The 22,540-nt window shown below is 48.8% G+C and overlaps 1 long non-coding RNA gene across 1 annotated transcript; it reads left to right on the plus strand.

Annotated features, from left to right (window-relative positions):
- The first annotated feature begins 1,230 nt into the window (after positions 1-1,230).
- LOC144333658 (uncharacterized) lies at positions 1,231-20,024 on the plus strand. Its single transcript, XR_013402568.1, has 2 exons — positions 1,231-18,137; positions 19,533-20,024. It is a non-coding gene; the product is annotated as an uncharacterized LOC144333658 (long non-coding RNA).
- The last annotated feature ends 2,516 nt before the right edge of the window (positions 20,025-22,540 follow it).

The following is a 22,540-nucleotide window of genomic DNA, read 5'->3' on the forward strand; positions in this document are numbered from 1 at the left end:
AGCAGTATTTGCTGAGGTGTGTGCAGCAGAGCAACATGCCAAAAGGCCCGGGACGGGGGAGAGTTGGGAGGCCAGGCTGTGACTTCGGAGGTGTGTTGCCTCAGGGAGAGGAGCTAGATGTAGAGAGGATAAATGGCCACAGGTGTGACCACCGCCATCCTTGCCGCCGTACGGAGGCCTTTCTACAGGGGCCTTTGTGAGCTGAGTTAAAAATCGAAATTGAGAGAGTGCAATGCATTCTTAGTTTTTAAAATAAAATGCTAATAGAGAACGTTTTGTTTGTAAGAATGTAAAATGTTACATCTTTGTTTAGAATTTAAGAATAATAATTTGCTTCTGAGATTTTTGTGAGTGAGATTTGAAATCTTAAGTATGGTTTTTTCTTCCATGTTTTATACATATGCACGTATACACATATATGTAAGGTATATAAAAGGAAAATGAGCGTTTCTGTATTCACATTTATATACACTTCCATAATGTGTATACTTCCAGTCACACTTAGGTCTAAGAGACCATGACTTGACTTGATAACCATGAGAGGGTAATCGCGCCTCCCGCGTTCCAGGCCTCACACAGCCCGTGCCAGGTTTTGGAAGCAGGAGTTTGTCTGCAGCCACTTCGGGAAGCATGTGGTTGCCAGGATTGCCTAGAGCTCCAGGCTGTCTCCAGTCCCAGCCTCCCTGGGGTAGAAGCTGCCCTACCAGGGGCCTGGACATGGACGTTAGGGCCTGGAGCCAGGGACCGCTCCTGAAGCGGGGGGCTCCCCTCACGGCTGGGCATGAGAACCGAGGATAGGAGGCGGAACCAGCCTCGGGCCAGTGCACGGCCTCCCTGAAGTGCTTGCGGGAAGCCCCAGCTGCACTTTGCTGACCCCATAGACAGCACCTCACTCTGTGAGATCCCCCTGGCCCACCCCTCAGGTTCCTAAAATGATGAAGGTTTCCTGAGCTGTGAATTTTTAGGTCTAGGCTAAAAAGTCCTGGGACAGGCTCACAGGGTTGTTTATGTAGAAATGATGAGTGTGCTGGTGACTCAGAACAGGCACTGCACCCTCACTCCAGGGTCCTTCGTGCCAGGTGGAAACGAGCGTGTGGGTCACCCAGAGTCCCTGCATCCTCACTCCAGTCACTGCTCTTTGGTTTCTTAATTAAAAGCCTAAAAGCCTTGATAATGAAAATGCATTCTCCCCAGAGAGTCGAGTTTCCGGTTATGGAGGCTCACCTGTAAATGCCGTGCCAGGTCAAATATGCTGAGATCTGGGCCAGGTCCTGCTTCCTGCCCACGGCCAAAGCAGGTACTTCATTTGGGAGGTGACCCAGGGGGATATCTGATGAGGCCTGCCGGTCCCCGAGGGATGAATCCGCTGGCCTTCACACTCTGCTCCGGCCTCCATCAGCTCCTTTCTACCTGCAAACTGCCGGCTTTGACGTTGCCATCATTGGAGATATGTTAGGGACTTAGTATGGGTTGACACCCATAGGACCAGCAGATCGTGGAAAGGTGGGAACCAGGGCTGGGAGGGTGGTGACCACGGCCAAACTGAGAACCGTGGTGGGCTGGGAGGTCCATCTTCTGTCTAAAGTGTTTTTCAAAATATAAAACATAGTGTCTCAGGAGCATGAGAGGGCAGGCCACAGACGGGGAGAACGCATCTGTAAAAGACTCATCTGAGAAAGGCTGTTATCCAAACCGTGCAAGGAACTCTCAAAACTCAACAAGAAAATGAACAACCTGATTAAAAATGGACCAAAGACCTGGACAGATACCCCAACAAAGAAGATACACAGATGGCAAATCTACACGTGGAAACATGACCCGCGTCTTATGTCATAGGGTGAGGCGTCACTGTGCACCCATCGGCCTGGCCAAAACCCGAACTCCGACACTGCCGCGTGCTGGTGGGTGTGTGGGCATCAGGACCCTCACTCATCACTGGGGGAGGTGGGGCAGCTGCTGTAGGAGGCAGTGTGGCGGTTTTCAGTGGAACTAAGCTCTCCGACCACAGGAGCAATCACAGTCCTGGACGTTTACTCGGAGGAGCTGAAAGTTTACTTCCATGCGGAAATGTGCACACAGACGTTGACAGCAGCTTTATAATTGCCAAAACTAGAAAGCAACCAAGATGCCCTTCAGCAGGTGAATGGATAAACTGTGGTATGTCAGATACTGGGATATTATTCAGCACTAAAAAGAACTGGACCCCTAAGCCATGAAGACAAGGAAGGATCTTAAATGCATGTTGCTAAGTGAGACTCCAATCTGGAAAGGCTGCCTGCTGTCTGAGTCCAACCACAGCACAGTCTGGAAAAGGCAAAGCTGTGGAGACAGTCAAACAGTCAGTGGCTGCCAGGGGCTGGGGAAGGGAGAGATCAATGGAAGGAGCATAGGGGATATGGAAGGTGGGAAACAACTCCAGGTGGGGCTTTCATGGGGGATGCATGCCGTTCCACGTCTGTGAAACCCACAGAGTGAGCAGCAGCAGGCCGAGTCCTCGTGTGAGCTGTGGACTGTGGGTGGTGGTGCCGTGTTGATGCGGGTCTGTCGGTCGTAGAGACATGCTGGTCTGGTGAGGGCAGGAGAATGATGGAGGCTGTGCCTGTGCTGGGAAAGGAGATAGGTGAGGACTCTCTGTACTTTCCTCTTGATTTTGCTATGAACCAAAAACTGCTTTTAACAATGTCTATTGAAAAGACAAAAGAGTGCTGGCCAGACAACATCTGTGTGAGGGTGTGGCCTGTGTTCTACATTCAGAATTTCCGTTAGAATACACACATCTAAATTTTTCAAAGTTAAACCTTTGCATTAAGTAACTCGCTACCAAGTTACAGTATCAGCTTGAGCGCTGCCAGGATGGCCAGGATCCTGTATCCTGACAGGCTTCTCCCCTTGCAGGTGCAGTTGACGTCCATGGCCACATCCCAGTAAGCAGCAGGGCTGGAATCAGGAGTCAGGCTTTGCGGGACAGAGAGGAAGTGAGATCTGTAAGCACGTGGCTGAGGGCCGGCAGGGGGGAACCCATGGCAGGGGGCCGGCAGGGATGACTTTTTGATCAGTTTTCCTTATCGCTGAGGCCTTCCTAGACTTGGGGAGTTGGAGTCCCCACTCTCGGGTGCCTCAAAAACCAAAGGCTGCTCGTAATCCTCAAGTTCCAGATGCCTCAGGGGAGGTACCTGGGTTGTTGGGTGCAGTTCCGTTATTTGCTGCTCGGTGGGATTTGCCCACAGCATTTCTGGTTGTTTCTAAGAGCTGATGTTTGAGCTGCTTATAATCACATATGGATGTCGATCTACCAATAAAAGTTAAGAGCAGAATTTTAGTTCAAAGAGTTGTGAAAATGCTCAAGGTCGTGTACTAATGTATACATTACATTTGTGGAAATATCTAAAAGTCCAGGATTTATATTAAACACTTCTCTTGATTTTTGTAATATCTACCTGTCATTTTTCCATTTGATTAATAGATGTCAGAGGGCTTAAATTTTGAGTGCCTGAATTCACTGAAACTAAAACTTCTTACATCAAATGTAATTGAACTGAACGTAGCCAACAGTGCATGCTTTTATAAGTACTGATTAAAATATATATAAAAACACATATCCATGAACATGCAGATGGGGGCAACATGTTAAACCATGGAAGTAGAATTAGTATTGTTTTCTGAGAAGACAAATTTTTAAAAAGCTAAGGGGTCTTATAACTTTCTAGTTTCCAACTTATTTGCCCTAAAGTGGAAGATTGACAGCAGCAGAAGAGGAGATCCTGCGCCAGTGCAGGCTCTGGGAGAAGCGGGGTGAGTGCTGGAAGGAGCTGGCTGGAGGCAGAGCAGGGACGTGCTCAGACAGGCCAGGACGGCCTCAGGGCACGCAGCTCAGTGAGTGAGAAAAGGTTCACATTTCTTGGAGAGCCCTTGTCTCTGCCCACGGAAAACCCAAACTCCTTCCAACGGGGATGTGCATCTCATGTAAAAGTTGTTACTCCCAGAAAGAAAGCCAGTGGATGTAGAAATTTTATGTATGCAGAAATAATTTCAAATTTCTTTCTAACCTTATCCTTTTCTTCCCCCATCTTAATGTGTGGTGACTTTCTGCAGGTGACGCACACATCTTAGGAGAGCGCTGTATTTCAGTTCCTGTTGGCTCTGTTGTGACTTTGTGGTGTCCGATGTTCTTGTTCTGAGGTTCTGCCCAGAACGTGGCTCCTCCCTGCTGAGCGTTGCTTGTTGAAGGCCCGTGTGGAAACTTTCCCTGTAAGCTCGTTGCCCACAGCAGTCTTGGTTCAGAAATCTTTAGACCTCCTGAGACTCCACACAACCTTCTAAACTTTCTAGCGTGACCTTTTCATTTTACTGTTCTCCACTAACTCAGATGTTTTCCAGAATGTAAGTAATCTGCTGCATGCAGGGCGGGGAGTGCCCTCCGTTGGCTCTGGGGAGAAGCATCGCTGTTTCTCCGGGTGGAGCTTCCCGCCCACCATGGTGTGCTCCAAGACGCAGCAGGGTTCCTTGGCAGAAGTAACCGTCGAAGGCCCGTGTCTCCGTGGCATGGTGGCTGTGGGTATGCGGCCTCGCGGCCATACCGGCCCCTCCCCATCAATGGCACCACGGAGAGGAGCAGGGGGAGGCCTGGGATCTGTCTCCAGAGTCACAGCTGTGCTTCCGAGACTGCGTCGTCCGTTTGTAACTAGACATGCAGAGAAAGTGTTGGAGATCAGCAGGAGACGGTGTCTGTCCCTAATGAGCTCAGGCATGCCCTTGAGAGGGTCAGGTTTCTGTGCGGCTGATCTGGACTCAGCCTGGCTGTGGCAGTGCAGGTGACTGCTGGGCTTTGGCAAGGCTGCACCCACTGTCCGTCTGAAATGGCCCCCTTCCCTGGCTCACGGTGCCAACTGGGTGCCCAGGCCTGTGTATGTGTCGGGGAAGGGGTGGGTGGGGGTCCTACTTTATTGCCGTATCCAATGGCACGCGGGGTCAGCACTCAGGAAACATGTGCTGTGTGGGTCAGCGATTGAGTTCAGAAACCTGGAAAATTCAGCAGTGTAGGCTTTGGGCATGACCCGTCCAGCCTTGGGGCTCTTTCTTTCTCTGAATTTCCTTCCATGGCATCCTCCTCATCCCAGGGGCCCCTGTCCCCGTATGGCTGTTGGCAGCTTCACAGGTTCCTCTGCCTCCCCTCCCAGGCCCTGGAGTGGCTGGGACAGCTAGTGGCTGTGCAGACCCCACAGCCAGTAGATCGTGGGTGCCAACGCCTTGGGCCTGGGTTACCTGAGTCAAGGACTCCAGTACATGGCTGAGCTCACCCCGAATGTCTGGATCAGAAGGCCTTGGGTTGCAGAAAGGTGGGAGTTCGATATCGAAGGACAGCCTCCAAAGCAGAAGGGGAAATGGCTGTGCTGGATGGGCAGCTAGAAGAGTCTGTGCACAGCCTGGGACCCAGTGCAGACACAGAGCTGACATGGGCACTGCAGTGACACGGCCACCGTGGAAGTGGGCAAAGTTATAGGCTTCAGATCGATATGGAGGGGCTGGTCTAAAACAATCCTCTGTTTCCTTTAATCCTAGCAACTGCTGGCTTTTGGGGTGGGGGAGTGAGATCTGTGGTGGCCGCGAGGAGAGACAGGGATTTTAATTAAACCCCTCTTTCTGGGAGAGGGGAGTAGCCGTTTCTGTAGGGCGGTGAGCATCGTCATCTCAGGCAGCTCAGGCTGCTGTAACGAAACACCATTGACTGAGCGGCTTATGAACAACAGGAATTTGTTTCTCACAGTTCTAGCGGCTGGAAGGCAGGATCAGGGTGCCGCACGGGTGGATTCTGGTGTGGGCTCCTTCCTGGTTGGCACACACCTGCTCTCTGGCCCTGACACAATGGGAGGGTGAGGGATTTGCTGGGCCCCTTTCTGAGGCACAAATCCCATTCAAGGGTCTCCAGCCTCGGGAACTCATCACCTCCCAAAGACCTCCTGACAGCATCACATTGAGGGTGAGGATTTCAACCTGTGTTTTGGGGGGCAGGCAGTTCGTAATCTTCACCCTCTTTGTGTATTTCTGACTCAACATTGAGTCTGCCTTTGGCTCTCCAGTGAACAGAGCCTGTGTGGACACTGAGCAAGGTCAGAGCTGCAAGCATGTGCACATCGGGGGCAAGGGAGCTGCCAGGGGTGTGAGAAGGGGGTTTCAGCGTCAATCGGAGCTGCTTTCCTGGCAAATGTACTCATACGCTATCCTGGCAACATTTGCTTTTCACGAAGAGTCGATGAGGCAGTGGGGGCAGCAGGCGGTGTTGCCAGAAGCTTGGAACTGATGGGCAGCAGAGAAGGGGCAGAGGCCATGACCTTGGGGTGGTCAGCAGTGCCAGGTGTCTGCCCTCCAGGTCTCAAGTCTGTGATTGTGCAGAGACTGAGCAGACCTGGAAGGTGTCCACATGGTGCCTTTTCTCCTGACATTCTGGGCACCACGAGGAATCATTCCTGTCTTCAGCACTAGCAGGAGACTTTTCCTGAACACCTGCTCCTCTTTGGCGTTGTGGGTGTGAAGGGGTCAGAGTGAGCCTGTCTTCATGGAGCTTTCAGACACCATGGGGATAGTGTGGCACAAGTGTCGGGCTCAGGGGGGACGGAGGCTTTCCCCCAGAAAACAGCTGCCGATTCCAGGATGGTCCTCGACCCCTCCTCCCTCTGTTCCTCTGCGTCATGTGTGAATTAAGGCTGTTCTATCGTAGCGGGGGTGTCATGTTAACTGGAAGTGTGCTTTTTTACTGGGCAGAAAGGAAATTAATGGTACATTTGCCAAGGACAGCGAGGTTTGATTTGATGAATCCAGTGGGGGAAAGGAGAAGGGGCTTGGCTGTGTGGGGATGTGTGTGATGGGAGCAGAATGGAGCAGCCATGCAGGCTGTTGGGATGGAGGGGCCACGCCCGCATTTCCATGGGGTCCGTCGCTGTTTGTGCCACTAGACCTGAACCTCTGTCTCTACAGTAGTAACGCATCATTCACGTCCCAGCAGGCCAAGTCCTCAGGAAAATGGGGCCAAAAAGTAGAAAACCATGACCGTAGAAGGTAACGGCACATGACTGAGCTTTCTGGGTGGTGCGTCCTTGTGATAAAAACAGTCCTGAGCTGAACACCAGAATGAAAACGAACCGTCCTCCGTGCTGAAGGCGGAAGAGGTGTGCTTGGCTATCCGCAGTGCCTGCCTGTTTGGGCGGTGATTACTGCAGGTCACACGTGCTGTACAGGAGGAGGGCAGTGAACTCTGGAGCCAGGCTGGCCGGGTGCAAGTCCCAGCTCCATAGCCAGCTCTGTGATCTGGGACAATTCACCTATGTCCTCTGCCTCTCGGTTTCCTCCTCTGTAAAAGGGGGGTAATAGTCGCATCTATCTGAAAGGGCTATGTGAGAATTAAACGACCTTGTAAATGTAAGGGGCTGAGAACAGTATCTGCTCTTGGTGAGCAGAAGGATGACCAAGGAGGTGACCAGCAAAATACCCCTTTCGAAGCCTCAATACTGTTCCATAGTGAGCAAAGACACAGCTCCTCTATGGACGAAGCCATTAATAGTCGATCCTGGCAGGCAGAGTGCAGATTCCTTCGAATCAGAAATTTGAACTCTGGCCAGCGACTGCTGTACTGATTGAGTAAATCTTAGGATTTGTTGTTAATGGTAAAGTCTACAAAAACAGAAACAGTCTGAAGGAGTTTGAGAGGGTGTGGGCTCAGCTGCAATCTCTCCTCCCAAGGCCGTTGGTTAACATCATCTCCAGCCCTGTGGAAAGACAGCAGCAGTGAAGAAAATGTCGGGCAAACATTTGGTGTGTTTGTACCCTTCTCCCAGAAATCCTAAATGCTTTGCATGTTTCAGCTAATAATTCATTGAAATGGATTATGCTGACCATTTTATAACCTACTTCACTGCTCTCCTGTCTAAATCCATCCCTTTGTGACACATTTTTTACACTTGGCTCATTTTTTCAATTGTGTTTGCTGTCTTACTGCCATGTAAAGGATAAACGTGCATGTCTATGTTGATTGGACTGAGACAGCTAATGCTAAATATGTCTCTGTTCCTTGAAGGTTGACTTGTGATGGTGTCATTTAAGTCTCTTACTTTTTCCCCTTGAGTCAGCAAAATATTCCATGTTACTTTGAGCAAAACTTGCTCACTAGTGTTATGGAGGGTATAAAAGCAAATGGAATAAGTTTCCTGCCTTCAGGAGGATTGAAATCTCAAAGTCGGTATGACAGCATGGATGGGAGTCAGCTCAGTTTGCAGCTTTTAAAACATGTTGGAATCTTTCCTCTGCCACTTTTAATGGTGAGACCCTGAGCAAATCCTTTCCACAAGCATCAGGCTCCCCATCTATGACATGGAAGTAAAAATAGCAATCTTGACAAAATTGTGATGACTACAGACGTGTACCTAACCTCTTATTTACCGCCTCCCGATAGAAGATATTGTAACTCATCCCATTTGAGAGCAGGTGGTGATCACCCCATCCTGTGAGATTCAAGTATAATAATTATCTGGAATCCCCCATCTGCAGGCGAGGAAGACCCAGCAGCCCTCACAATGTCTTCTGGAAACTGGATTTTGTTTGAAGGGTGAACTGACTCCAAGTTTCTTCTGTTTTCACGTATTGTCCTTCCTACGTGTCTCCTGGGGTTTTTCCCTACCTCCCAATCTACATTAACCTGATAACAGCCAGCTATGTTTTCTAGAATTCCCCTAAATTGACTCATGCCAAATACTGAATACAGTAGATTGGGAGGGTTCATTAAATCACGATAGAGCATCCTAAAGAAGGAAAGTAGACACCTTTGTTCTTAAAGGGTCTTCAGCCATCCCACCCTGGAGAAGGTTGCTGATTGCCTCTTCTCCTCGGGCAGTCTTGTTACTATGCATCACTTTTTTTTTTTTTTTTTCCTGAGATGAAGTCTCTGTCACTCAGGCTGGAGTGCAGTGTCATGATCTTGTCTCACTGCAACCTCCATCTCCTGGGTTCAAGTGATTCTCCTGCCTCAGCCTTCCGAGTAGCTGGACTACAGGTATGTGCCACCACACCCAGCTAATTTTTGTATTTTTGGTAGAGACAGGGTTTCACAATATTGGTCAGACTGGTCTTGAACTCTTGACTTCGTGATCCATCCACGTTGGCTTCCCAAAGTGCTAGGATTACAGGCGTGAGTCACCGCACCCGGCCTGCATCACTTTTTATGCCTCGTCTTCATCCTTACAGCTTCTCCTTCCTAGGGGCCTCAACTCCCAACCCTGGAGTAAGGGTCACAACTGTCCATCTTCATGCAACACAGCTTAGTTCCCCTTCTTCTCCTCCCCACCATGCCCTATGGGCTGCTTTTCTACAACCAGAATGGAGACCCAGGGAGATCTGCTAAACTAAGACAGTTCTCACCCCTGGGAGAAAAATCTACTTCCCAGTTCTCAGTCCTGCTAAACTATTGTTAAGATAAAGAAGGACCATGATAAATCCTATTGGCTAAGAGAAGAAGATTCTCCAGGTTGCCATAGGACAAGAGAGGAAGTGACAGAATCTGCAGCCATTTGGTCGAATATGTGATATGTGAGTCATTCTGAGGAATACGTTAAAATTCTGTAGTCAGATCTTGGAAAATGATATTGCCAGTAGAGGGAAGAATGTAACAAAAAACCCAGGCAGAAAACAAACAAGTGTGTGTGGAGAAGAACAATAATGTGATGTGAATGAAGGGTTCGGTGTCATGAGTGAGAAATGGCTGACCGAAAGTAGGGAGATGCAGAGAGGAAGATACCACGGGAAGACTGAACATCACATTAAGTGATTTAGGTGATTCTGCCTGCAGTGCAAATATTTTGGGCTCTGAAGTGAAGTCATCAAAAGGTTTACGTCTGTAATGGAGGATTGGTCTAGATAGCCTCTCAGATCCCACTCGGCTTTGAGATCCTTGATTCCGGGTCACACCTGCGGGTCTGGAGGGCAGTTCTTCAGGGTCATGAAGGAAGGATTCCAGGAGGCTGGAACATGAAGGACATTCAGGTGACCACATCAAGAGATCAAGTGGGGTAACAAGAGCCTGAACTAGAAGGAATGCAGTGTAAATATGAAGAAGAGGAAATGGGAAACTGACTAGAAACGATAAGTAGAGAAAAAGGGAAACGTGTGATTCCAAGGTTTAGAACAGTATTTGTAAGTTACAGTCCCACAACTTCTTGCAGAAACAGTATCTAAGAGAGTCATTTTAAAAAGAATAGCAAACTTCCAAGTTCCACGGAAAGACATCAGCATCTCTGTGGAGTGAATTGGGGAAAGAGAATGAAGAAGTCTGTTCAACTTTTAGATATACAAAATGTGAATTGAATTGCATGAGTGACACCAACAATGTGAAGATATTTAACAGGAGCTCTTTTTTCCCTTTTTGGCCTGTAGTAGTTAATCCTTCTATCATCATTATCGTCCTTTCTCTAATTTAATGTCTTTGAACCTTTCTTCAAAAATCCACTATGTATAGGTAACATGTTTGTGAGATTATTACTAGACCCTCTAGGAGGTTTCATTAACCCAGTTTTGATAGTTCAGGTAAGTCCTCCACCATTTTTTTTCCAAGTTGTCTTAGCTCTTTTGGGTTCTTTAAATTTCCAGACACATTTTGGAATCTGCTAGTTCATTTCTACTGAAAAAAAATAAAATAAAATCATGCTGGGATTTTGATTGGAATTGCATTAAACCTCTGCTCCACAAGGGCAGAACTGACATCTTAACAATATTGAGCCTGCTGATCCATGAACACAGTATATCACTTCATTTATTTAGTTCTTTAATTTATCTCAGCATCACTGCCTGCTTTACAGTGCATAGATCTTACACATCTTTTGTCAGATTTAGTCTTAATATTACTTTGTAAATTTCCATTTCCAATTATTTCTTTGCCAGTGTATAAAGAGATAAATACTGCTTATGGAAAGTTTGCAAGATACAAGCTAAACCCAAACTCACTTATTAGTAAGTAATTTATTATTAGTAGTTTTAGTGGCTTTTTGTGATTTCAGGAGATTTTCCACACGGGTGATCACGTCACCTGCAGATACAGATAGTTTTAAATCTTATTTTCTAATAAGGGTGCATTTTATGTGTTTTAACTTGCCTTATTGCACTGACTAGACTCCAAAAAAATGCTGAAAAGCAGTGAGAAAAAAGTCATCAGGTGGGATGGTAAATACAGCCCTTGTTCTTCCATTTTGACCTGAAGCACCCAGTGTGATCATTTTCTCATTTGATTTTTGTGAGGACTTTTTGTTTCCTTTTTTTCCTTTATTTTTTTTTAAAAATACACTTTATCTTTTAGGCAGTTTCACGTTCACAGAAAAATTGAGGGAAAGGTGCAGAGAGACCTTCTATATGCCTTCCCTTCCCCCACGTGCACAGCCTCCCCAACTAACAACACTCCTGCCCAGAAGGAGCATTTGTAATAATTGAAGAACCTACGTTGACATATTGTCACCCAGAGTCCACCGTTTACATGAGGGCTCCGTCTTGGTGCTTGTTCTATGGGTTTGAACAAATATGTCATGACATGTATCCACCATGATAGCATCGTACAGAGCAGTTGCACTAAAATCCTAAAAATCTCCGTGTTTCACCTCCTCATCTCTCCCTCTTCCCAACACCTGGGAAGCACGGACATTTTCACTCCATAGTCTGGCCTTTTTCGGGATGTCCTTTAGTTGGAAGCTTACAGTATTTAGTCTTTTCCGAGGGGCCTCTTTTGTGTAGCCGTGCATGTTTAAAGTTCCTACGTGTCTTTTCATGGCTTGACAGCTCACTTCCCTTCAGTGCTAAAGAATATTCCATTGTTTGGATATATCACAGGTTATTTATCCACTCACCTAGTGAAGAACATTTTGGTTTCTTCGTTGCCTCCAAGTTTGAGCAATTATGAATAAAGCTGGAATAAAATGAGCAATTATGATTAAAGCTTCTATAAATGTCCATGTGCAGGTTTTTCTGTGAACACAAGTTTTCAACTCCTTTGGATAAATACCTAAGAGTGCAATTGCTGGAGCACATGTTAAGAGGATATCTCGTGCCCATCAATGATACACTGGATACACAAAATGTGGCACGTATATACCACGGAATACTATGCAACCATAAAAAAGAATGGGTTCCTGTCCTTTACAGGGACATGGATGAAGCTGGAAGCCATCATTCTCAGCAAACTAAAAGAGGAACAGAAAACCAAACACCACATGCTCTCACTCATAAGTGGCAGTTGAACAATGAGATCACATGGACACGGGGAGGGGAACGACACACACGGGGGCCTGTTGGGGGGTGGGGGCAAGAGGAGGGAGGGCATTAGGACAAATACTTCATGCATGCAGGGCTTAAAACCTAGATGATGGGTTGACAGGTGCAGCAAACCCCCATGGCACATGTATACCTATGTAACACACCTGCATATGTATCTAAGAACTTAAAGTAAAATGTAAAAATAAAAAATAGGGAGTATAGTTTGGTAAGACAATGTGATAGTTTTACAAACACAAAACATGTCATACCCACTTCCCCACCTCCCTCAAGTGCTTTCAACAGCATCCTGTTGCTGTTATTAAGAGAATAAAGCATCTACCATCATCTCCCAGCCCCTGCCTGCCTGCCTTCATTCTTGTCTTGTGCCACTTTCTCCCGTGTTTACTTCCTTGCACGTGCCTGTTTCCTGCTGCAAGAGGCATTCCGCACGCACCCCCATCTCTGTTTAGACCGTGGTGTCCCTACACTCCACCCCCCTCAACAAGCAACCTCTACTTCTCTCCAGACTGCAAGGGGATCATACCTTCCAGAATGCATCGGTTTTCTACCTCTCATCCCAAGATACGCCAGATTCTTTTACAGCATAAATTTAGAGAACCCCGCTTCCCTTTCTTTGGTGCGCTTTCCTCAATTCTTCATCAGAAACCCATTAGACTGATTGTCATATTAGTGCCCATTCTCCCCATCAGGCCGCAAGTTCGTGTGAGCAGGGGCCACAGTCATGTTGGTGAACCACGGTATTCTCAGTGACTATCCATGTGCTTAGAAAGTATTTGCTGAATGAGTCAATGGGTCTGCAGTTCCAACCAAAGCTAGAAGCTTGACTTTGGAAGAATGAAAGTAGATAACATCTCCAAAGCAGACCCCATAGCATGAAAAAAGAAAGGAAGAACGGAGGCAGAGCTGAAGGATGAATATTGGCACAGGAGTAGGTGAGAGTTTGATGTAGTTTGAACTACATCAAAATCTTAAGAGTAGCCATTTCAGGATGACAAGAGAACAATATGTTGTTTTTGTTCATTCTTTTCAACATTTGCAAAGTTTTTTGCCTTGAGTGTAGTCACTTTTGCAATCAGAGGTTACAGTGCTTGATGGAATGAGGCCATGAAGCACACACACCACCGAGTTTCTAACACAGAGCAATCTGTGAGGAAGGATGGAGACACAGGAAAGGTTCATTTTAAAGCAATGCAAGTGTTTTTTTCATAAAGGCAAAAGACATTTTTTGAAGTGTTTGCATCACACACAAGTCTGCTAAATTTGGTCAAAAAACAGAGAAAACAGTAACAGAGGAACACTTTAGCCCACAAGGAGACCAGCACACCCAGCTCGAGACCACTCCAGATGAGGAGTGGAGAGTGGTTTCCTCACAGCTGACCCACAGGATCGGGTAACACAAGCAGAAGGGAAACATGGGGACCACAGAGACATCAGACTGTGGACTTCATAGCAAGAGACAGCAACACAAACTAGCGGAGTAATTAAAAACTATGGTAAAAAGAGGTCCACATTCTATTTTAACCTGAAATCAGTGGCACGGGGACCACCACACCACCCTGCAGTTGCCTCCTCCCTCCCCCACACACAGCAGCCTCCTGGGACAACATCCTACTTCCAACTTGCAGTTGCCTCCCGTCCCACCCCCCCCCACAGTGGCCCCCTACGACAACATCGTACTTCCACCCTGCAGCTGCCTCCCATCCCCAACACACAGCAGCCTCCTGGGACAACTTCCTACTTGCCGGCCACAGCCTGGAGCCCCCAAAGCATGGAGGGGCTTAGCCGAGCCACACAGCATTCCCCCTTCACACCTGGGAAGTCAGCCCCTCACTGAAGTGGGTCCTGTGCCCACCAGCTGTGCACGATCAGAGGTGTGAGGTTCTGGACCTGGTCACCCACTGTGCAGAGAGGCGTGAGGTCATGGACCTAGTCACCCGTTGTGCACGATCAGAGGTGTGCAAGGTTCCAGACCTGGTCACCCACTATGCACAATCAGAGGTGTGAGGTGATGGACCCGGTCACCCGCTGGGTATGAATAGAGGTGTGGGTGGTTAGTGACCTGGTCACCAGCTCTGCACAATCAGAGCCATGCGAAGTTGCAGACCTGGTCACCAGCTGCACCCAATCAGAAGCTTTTGAGGTTAGGGACCTGGTCACCTGCTGTGCACAGAAGTGTGAGGTTATGGACCTCGTCACCCGCTGTGCATGATCAGAGGTGGGCCAGGTTAGGGACCATGTGCGTGGTGATGGACCTGATCAGCAGCCAAGACACCTGCCGTTTCCAGTGTCATCCCGGCTTCTTTCAAAACTGGAAAAGTCTTCAGATATTTCCCAAAAGCTTGTCCATCTTTGAAAACGATATGCGTGTGCACAGGTGATACCGATGACTGAAGATTGAAGGTTAGAGCATTCCAGCCCCATGCCCATGTCCCATCCCATCTGCGAAAACTTGAGCACAAACATCTCCCTCTCTGAAGCTCCCTGAACCCTGTGGCAGGCCTGAGACTCAGGTCCAGTGTCCTGTCAGTTACACTGAACAAAATGTAATTCAACACTGGCCATGGGCCCTGTGCTTTAAAAACCACATATAAATCTCCCAAAGAACTACAATCTATGAAAGCTTTCATGGCTAGTATTTTAGGAAGACTGATCAGTCTTGACCTAAATCAAAGCCGACACTGCCCAAATGCACTCTAACCCCAGCTTCGTGCACAGGCAGCCATCGCCTGGCCGTCAGGGTGACCAGCAGCCTGGGCACAGACAGGACCAGCGCCGGTCCCTCCCTGCACCTTAAGGGGGCTTCTGAGCTGCTGTCCATGATCAGTGATGGTGACGCCCAGAGCAGCTTTCCGGGAAAGCAGTAAACCTTTCAGGTCCTCACCTCACGAGGATGGCCATGTATAAATCAACCGCCTTTGTTACTGCCCTGCCATTCTCAAAGAGGAGATGGGTTAAACTTCTTTATCCACATGCCCAACACAAGGCACACCTGCCCCAGCACGAGGCTCATCTACTTAATCCCGGGAAACTCACACAACCCACAATCAGAGGCCGCACACAATCAGAGGCCGCGCACAATCCGAGACTGAGCACAATCAGAGACCACACACAATCAGAGGCTGCACAGAGACCACACACAGAGACCCACACAATCAGAGGCCACAAAGAGGCCAGAGGCCACAATCAGAGACTATACACAATCACAGGATGTGCACAATCAGAGGCCATGCACAGTCTCTGCAACCTCATCAGAAACTGTTTCTGACCATTCACCTGAGGCCACCAAGTTTAAATGAGAGGCCCAGGTTTTAAAAGACAGCAGGAGTTCTCTGAAGGCAAACTCCGTGCATTCCACCATCAGCACCATTTGTGCCTGTCACGGTCAGGAAGAACCACAACCACGTCTCGGTGCCCTTGCAGTGCAGGGCGCTGCGTTTCTCCCCCTTTCCAAACCCGCGGCGGCTCCTGGCGACCCAGCGCCTCTGCTCAGCCACACGCCCCCAAGGCCTTCCTCCCTCACCCCACAGGGGAGCTCCGGCAGCCGGGCTATCTGGCTCATCACTCCGATTCAGTCACTTACACCCTCATTCCAGGCTGAAAATCTCTTCTGAAAATATCCAAATCTTACCCACGTCAGGCTCCATCTTTTCCCCAGAGCTCCTCATCCCCTCCAGAGCAGCCGCCCTGGTGCCCGTGCAGCCGGGGCCTGTGGGCAGATCCGTGGGCTCAGAATGCCCAGCCCCTCAGCCCCTCTGTGTGTCCCCTTACTCCCTGCTCCCTGGCGTTAATGCCCTCCGTCTTCGATTTCCTGATAGGCAAAAGGGGGTTAATTCTAAGAGTGCTAACCGAACTGGATCACTTAACACCATGTCGGGCCCAGAATACCCCTTGATCAATGACAGGTATTGCTGCGCTGTTACCATTGCGCTGGGTCCAGGTTTCCTGTGAGCCCTTTAGGCTCTTTGCCGTAAAGGCCACTCAATGGTCCTGTCCAAGCCTGTCTGTGGCAGATGGACAGGTGAGTGGCCGATGCACACGTGTGATGCTGAATGGGATCGTGCAAAGCTGGCCCCGCGTATTGTGGTCAACGTAAGAAAAAAGTCGCCCATGCTTGCTTGCTGCTGCCCTGCGGTGTCCAGAAGGAGCCGCTTAAAGGCAACTGCGCCGCACCTACCTTCTTGGAAGGAGACGGCAAGACCAGACTGGCTGGAGCTGGGAAGTTGTGCGCTACAGATCAGGGCTGCGTAACCCAGGGAAGGCATCACTCGAAACACGTGCTGGAGGGCAGCCAATCCGACCCGACCGTCCACCTCCAGGGTCAGCCATGGGGCTCCACTTGATGTGTCATCCTGATCACCCCTCACAGAGCAAATGAGCCTTTGACTTCAGCCTGTCCTAGGTACAACACTGACTCCCACCTCCCACGTCCTGAACCAGCCTGTTCCGGGGATTGCTGTGGAGGTAGAGGAGCAGGCCCAAGACATCTAGTGGCATTTCCTGGCAAGGACACTCACCATGCTCGACCATAAAACTCGGGTCAACTGGTTTTTCGGAGGGACTGTAATTTACTTGTGGCACGCATGGATACTGATTGACCCAGGGAGGGGCAAGGAGGAGGCTGAAGGAAAACCCATGGTGACTGCGCCAGACATTCCCGCACACACCGACATCTTCAGACTGGGGCGGCGTCCTAGTCTTACAATCAAACCGAAAGCCCAGAGAAACTAGGGACCTTGTCCAAGACCAGCAAGAGGTATGTGGGCAGCTGGGATTCAACTAAGTCCTTTCCTGGATCCATCCGCGCTGCTCCCTGCCCCCACTCCCACCACCCCGCCATGGCCCCCGATAGACACAGCAGGTCTGAACATCAGGCACCCCGCACGCAGAGTACGGAGCAGAGCCGGCTTCCGCAGTGGGATCTCACACACATCCCACTCCCCTTCTTGCCGAATGCCTCGGGACTCTGTGCGGTCAAGTCTGCAGATGTGGCCTCACTCTGCGCTAGGAGATCTGGGTGGCCGGCAACGTTTTGCAGAGTGCTCCTCCAGACGGGGCTCGTCGGCTGATCCATGAGACACAGGACACCTGAGAGAAGGGCCGACAAACCCCACAAAGTCGCTCCCAACATGGAGAGGACAGGACCACAGCGGGGCTCTCGCAGTCCACGCTTTGGACAGGTCTTGCTGCAAACTGTGGTGCTCGTCAGGCGCGAGGAAGTTTCCCAGGGCAGGAGCTCTAAGTGACACAGCAAAAGCGACACAGGCGATGCAGCAGGATGTACTTCAGCTCAGGGCTCAGGAACCACGGGGTGCAGCGTGGCCTGCAGCAAACCAGACACATCAGAAGCCAATGTCCCACCTTTTACATTCAGTGACATTGAACGGAGGGAGTTATATGTAGCAATCATCTTCCTGGGGGACCCGTACAGCACGCATGACCACCGACACTGACCACGAGTCCTTCCTAGGTCCTGGGGGCTACCCCACTTTACACGCACGGTTCCATGCACAAATCTACGCGTGGCAGTTGTTAGGCCCAGCTTAGAGATGAGGAAAACGCTGCTGGAAAAGCTAAGTGAGAAAATCAGACTTCAGCACACCTGCCATCTCCAAGACCACTACTACTGTATGTGCTAGGGTCTCAAGGGTTGGGTGTGTGGCATTTTAAGGGACTAATTGTAGGTGGTTTTCTTCTCTCCTACACCTGTTTAGCCTGAACGTGCACGTACATGCTCTGCTGCAGGTGCACTGCCGTATGTAGACCAGCAATGCTCTTTCCTGCCTCGGGTTCTCGTCACTGCCTTCCGGAAAATCTCACCTGCTTTACAGCCAAGCCAGGTAGGCCTGGTCAGCCGCACAGTGAAACTCCTGCAGTGTCAGAGCTAAGTGCTGGCTGAGACTTTAACGGCGAAGACAGTGGAGTAATGGGGATAAACTGAGCAAAACTGTATTGTAACGCAGATGAACGTCTAGAAGCAAAAGAAACTGACACCCCTGAGAGCAGGCGACTGTCTCTTACTATGATGTTAATAGCAGCTTGCTGTTTCCAGTGTCTCCGTGTGCCAGGGTTTCCAGTCAGCGTTTGTGTTTATCTGCTCTTGGGCTACCTGATCAAACCTCTGCAGAGATCAGGGATATCTAAATTGACCCAGTATCTGCAGGCTGGCTGCTCAGAGGCCGTGGTGTGGAACGGCCAGGACATCGCTTAGTCATACGGGGCACAAGCATGTCACTTGCCACTCCTGTCTTTCTGTTTCATCAAACCCTCTTTTCTCCTGAATATTGACCATAGCAAAGTCATTAGCCTTTGAGATGCATTTGAAACATCAACTTGCTTTGTTCAAGAGGTTTAAGACACACGTAAGTCTTTCTTGCCATGCTCAACACACACAGCCGGCCGTTTCTGAAGTCAGTGTTTCTGGAACAAAAGCCTCGGCCTGCCCCAGTGAACATTCACACTGAGCACACTGTCGCAAGGCTGCTTGGCCAACCAGCAGGGGGCAGGAGAGAGCTGCAGGGGCCACGTGGGGTCCCTGCAAAGGCGCCTCACTCCCTCAAATCAAGACCGGTGCCTCCTGCCAATCCAGCGGCTTCCTCCAAGGGGAGGAGGCCTCTTCAGCTGCTACTGCACTGATTTCAGACGGCTCAGCCAATGGGGCAACAGATTCAACAGAGTTCCATGTTGTTTAAGGAAAACTTCTGTTACCAGGCAACCTTAGTACCATATTCAACGTAAAATAACCAACAACATTGTTTCCAAAACAACATGCTACTAGTGCCTTATCCTTCAATGCTGCTTAAACACGGAAAAGTATGAGGAAAAAAGAGCATGGCACTTACTTCTTAAAAAATAACACCTCTTCCAGGTTATTTTTACCCCTATCATAAAGACTTAGAACTGTGGATTCCCTACAGGAATGTGGAGTGGGGTTGGATCCCCACACTGACCCAGCCTCACCCCAGGTCAGTCATCCCCCCACCACGGGGTTCACACCTCTCCAGACACTGTCACCTCATCAAGGAAAGGTGGCGTCTCTGAGCTCTCTTCGCAGGAAGCACCCGAACGGGAGCTAGAGACACAGACACACCCACAACTACTTTGAAATCCTAAACATATTTAAGGACTTCATTATTAGTTTTTTAAAACTGTAAGAACAAAGTGACCCTGGTTTTAACCTCTCTGTCACAATAACACCGTGTACATCTGTCTTTTGCTATTTGTTCCTTCTCCAGCAGCTGCTGCCTGGCTGGCCGACTGCAGAAGAACAGCCTCTGGTACTCCCGGGAAGCCCTCGGTAAAAGCGTGAACACCACGATCACGTCTCAGGACGCCGCACATGTTAGGGTCGCCCACAGACCGCCATTCCCAGTGCCTAGAAGGCACTGAACGGGCCTCCTGTTCTTTGTAAATGTCAACTTTCCTAAGCTAAGTTTTCTTGAAAATTTTTAACTGCAGTCCACACGTACTTCTTTGTGCCTTGTTTTTATCCTAGAGGAATACTTTTATGGAAAATTAAGCTTGCAAGGTTGAAGGATTTTCTGAAAGTCGACTCCTAATCCTGGAAGAAAAAAAAAAATGGGCCAAATGTGGTGCTCACGCCTGTAATCCCAGCAGTTTTGGAGGTTGAGGCCAGGAGATTGCTTGAGCCCAGGAGCTCGAGACTAGCCTGGAAAACATGGCAAAACCCTGTCTCTACTAAAAATACCAATAATAATAATAATAATAAAGCTGGGCATGGTGACGTGTGTCTAGTCACAGCAACTCAGGAAGCTGAGGTGGGAAGATCACCTGAGCCCAGGAGGTGAAGGCTGCAGTCAGCCCAGATTTGCATCACTGCACTCCAGCTTGGGCGACAGAGTGAGACACCGTCTCGAAAAAACAAAAAGCAAAAACAACTGTATAAATCATTATAGAAGGGAGCTGGCCAGGCGCAGTGGCTCACGCCTGTAATCCCAGCAATTTGGGAGGTCGAGGTGGGCAGATCACCTGAGGTCAGGAGTTTGAGACCAGCCTGGACACTATGGCAAAACCCCATCTCTAATAAAAATACAAAAATTAGCGGGGCATGGTGGTGGGTACCTGTAATCCCAACTACTGGGGAGGCTGAGGCGGGAGAAGCACTTCAACCCTGGAGGCGGAAGTTGCAGTGGGCCGAGACTGCGTCACTGCACTCCAGCCTGGGCAACAAGAGTGAGAGTCCACTTCAAAACATAAAAATAAAAATCAAGGGAGCTAATGTTTTTCATTTAAAGGAAGGGAGAAGAACATTCAGTATTTATACCTCTCAAGCACACATCTCCAGTGGTGTCCTAAAGTATTCAAGATACACATTCCTACAAATATAGCTCAAAACTACTCACCAAGTTACATGCTAAAAGCACATGCATTGTAAGAATGCTACATTATATTTTTTGAGCATCTGTATCCAATATTTTAGCATACTGGCAGTTTTCCCTTCAGGTGCTGTATGCCTAAATTATTACATGTTTAGTCATTCATTTTAGAATTTATGACTATTATGCTTTAGGCAATAAACATAAGCTACTAAATTAATGACTTAGGGGAAAAGTTACTAAGTTAACTTGGAAGTTAAACTTTGCAAACTGAATTTGTTGGACCTCATTCAAGCTAGATGATCAGTTTTTTAAATTGTTTCCTGTGTGTTTCCCTCCAGGATGGAAATAGCTTCACTCTCATCCACTGTGCACACTGCAGCCCACGCCTCTCGTCCACCGCGCCACACTGCAGCCTGCAATTCACCCTGTACCAGGCTTTCCACACCGTACCTGAAAGTCACTAAGTATAACCAAGAAGGAAATGAAAAGCAGATAAATGACCTCCACCCCTACATCCAGCATGCAAATGTTAAACATTCATCAAAGTAAAACCAAAATCCCACGTTAGCTCACGATTGTAACTGGTAGAGTTATGTGCATGGCAATTTAAAAAGTCTAGTTAAGTAAAAACCTAATTGAGACTCTCAAGAAAGACATCTGCAAAGATTGACAGTGAGGAGAGGACTTCACTCTGCATCCAGCCTGTTCTGGAAGCCACGGCCAAATATCAGGTTGTATAGATCCGAAAAGCAGGAAAAAACAAGTGTTGAAAGGTGTACAGTCTCAGCAATGTACAAATTCGATGTAGGATGCTCAGAAACCTTGAATTTCCAATCAGGAAACAGCAACATGAGCAAGTTTCCCAGCAGTGCCCACTTTCTACCTACGGCACGTGTAACAGTTACGCTGGCCACCTCCGGGGGGAACGGAGGCTTCCTGGTCACATTCGCTCTGGCAGCCACACAGCTGGCCCCGCCAAACACCTGTCTAATACTGAGGAACCACTCTCTCCCTGGGCTTTGCTCACTCTAGCCAGGAGAGCATATTTACAGAGTACTTTACTGAGTCCTCGTTCAATGCGTCAAGCTTGTTGAAGGCAGGGCAACCCCATTCCTGGCCCAATTAAGTGAACTGAGCAGAGCAAATGCCTCCAGTTGGACGGCACTCAGTCACAACAGCAGTGGCCACTGTTCACAGGGCGCTGGCTTCGTGCCGAGAACAGTTACAAGCGTCTTCTCTCTGTCCGAGGAATGTGCACTGCAACCCTGTGGGGCCGTTTGCAACGTCCACCAGAGTTCTGAGGCAGCCAAGTCCAGGCTGTCCGTGGGCCTTGCCACGTGGCCGTCCACGTCCCCTGCAGATCAGACCTCACTGCAGGGACCATGGGTTCCAGGGCTGCCTTGAGGCACATGCTCCCTTCACCACCTCCTCCTGGCCCCTGACATCAACCCTCACCACTGCTGCCAACACTTGATTTTCTGATGGCTCCTGAGGGGCCTGTTCTGCCCTTCCCTGCTGCCTGCGTCCGGCTTGGAGGGTACCCACATCAACGCCAACACTCACGTAATCACCAACCTTTCCACGGGGCTTGATGCCTAGGAGTCTCAATATCAGAAAGTCAGATTCCTGTGCTTGTTGGAGAATTTCTTCCCATTGTACAAGTGAAGGAGATAAAATTCTAGGTGCCTGCAATAACCTCATTTCCACAACGAAGCAACTTCAGCAGTAGCACAAAACAAACAAACAAAAAAAGCTTTTTTTTTTTAAACTTCTTTTATACAAGCTAAATACAATTTAATTTTTACATCCACGTTCTCATCAGCTCCCACCTGGTGAGCAGGCAAATAGTAATTTTCAAAGAAACAAATTGTTGCATAATTTTAACACTTAGCATTATCACTATT

Source organism: Macaca mulatta, chromosome 13 (genome assembly GCF_049350105.2).
Source record: "Macaca mulatta isolate MMU2019108-1 chromosome 13, T2T-MMU8v2.0, whole genome shotgun sequence".
NCBI classification, from domain to species: domain Eukaryota; kingdom Metazoa; phylum Chordata; class Mammalia; order Primates; family Cercopithecidae; genus Macaca; species Macaca mulatta.